Genomic DNA, 1,579 nt, shown 5'->3' on the forward strand with positions numbered 1-1,579 from the left:
CAGTTTGTCATCACGCTCACGTTAAACGAACACTGGGACTCATGTTACACTGCGCATGACGGAGGCTTTGTGAAGACCGCGGCCTACAACAAGCGACTGCTGCTCAGCTAAGGTCTTACTCTCGAGGTTTACAAAAACCATAAATCTGAAAGAGTTGGGATAAAGTTCATCGAAGTCACTGTTATGTAACATTGTTAGAGGGAAATATCAGTCTGTCACGATGTTACTCGGTAGAAAAGTAAACATAAGCAGTGTAGTAATCACATGGCACAGCAATTATATATTGGTGGCTAATTTGGGAATGAACGAGGAGAGACTGTTAAACTAGAGCATTAAAATGTAACAGCAATTGTAAATTCAAAGGATGTGTAACATATAATTAAGACACAGTCAGATGATTTGATGCTAATTAATTGAAATCTTTGTTTGCTGAAATGAAAATAAAAGTTGTCAGAAAAAAATATAGAGCGCGCTTGATCATGATTGCCTACTACATCTATTCAATCAATAATGATGCAGATGCCTTTAGGAAGTGCTTTACTCGCCCTCTAACTCCTTATGTTACAAAGTTCTCCCTTGACTCGGAGAGAAAATGTTGGTGGCAAAACAGCAATTTAGTTTACAGAAAATTGTGTAAGTATGTTTTAAACTCTTAGTTGAGATTTATTATTACCCCCCGCCCCCCTTAAAATCCCGTAATTACCTTTCAGAGATGGAAAAAAATAATCGAAGAGTACTAAAAGGAAATCGTTTGAAATGTTAGTGCAGATACTCGGCAATAAAGGAATTTTATCCAGACCCTTCATCACGAAAGGGAGGCACGGTGGCCTCATGGTTACGTTAGTGCGCTCGTCTCCAGACCGAGCGGTCCGGCTTCGAGCCCTGGCCGGGGACACTACGTTGTGCTCTTGGACAAGACACTTAAAATTCACAGAGTCTCTCTCCACCCAGGTGTATAAATTGGTACCGGGAAATTTAATAATGGGGGTAACCCAGCGATGGACTAGCATCCCATCCAGGGGGGAGTAGAAATACTCCTAGTCGCTTCATGCTACAGAAACCGTGATAAGCTCTGGCCTGACAGAGCACCGGGCAAATGTGCCGACTTTACATCTTTTATCACGAAATTTATAAACGCTGCGCGGTTTTGCGTGCTTCTACGGAAAGTCTCGTCTTATTAATAAATTGTTTAAGTTTAAGTGTAGTTACTTGTTTATAAAGATATTAACTTTCTGGGCTTTTTCTTTGCAAGTTTACATTTACAAATCGCCTTTATCGCCATAAAAGAGACAAAAAAGCTCACTGCCAATGTGAATTCATTTGTTGGTGTCTTTAGTATTGGTAGCCTTAACAGGTCAGATGAGTGCAGCCAAGGCCACAGAATAAGATTCTACCACCATATAGTGGGTCCTTGCACAGTTTAAAACAAGCGACCTGTCAGTTTTAAAGGGAGTTCTCCAAAAGGATATTTTATCTCATACGATAACGCGCAGACTCTTGAGACGAGAGTGGTAGAGTAACCTCACAGATGGAAGCGGTCCGCTTTTCCCAGTAGTTTTATTTTAAACAATTATTAGAT

At 40.5% G+C, this 1,579-nt stretch overlaps 1 pseudogene; it reads left to right on the top strand.

Moving 5' to 3' along the window:
• Positions 1-546, top strand: part of LOC149110253 (uncharacterized) — a 1,193-nt pseudogene extending 647 nt beyond the window's left edge.
• Positions 547-1,579: the final 1,033 nt, after the last annotated feature.

The sequence above is a fragment of the Orbicella faveolata genome, unplaced genomic scaffold, assembly GCF_042242905.1.
Source record: "Orbicella faveolata isolate gen_17 unplaced genomic scaffold, um_ofav_v1 contig_24, whole genome shotgun sequence".
NCBI classification, from domain to species: Eukaryota; Metazoa; Cnidaria; class Anthozoa; order Scleractinia; family Merulinidae; genus Orbicella; species Orbicella faveolata.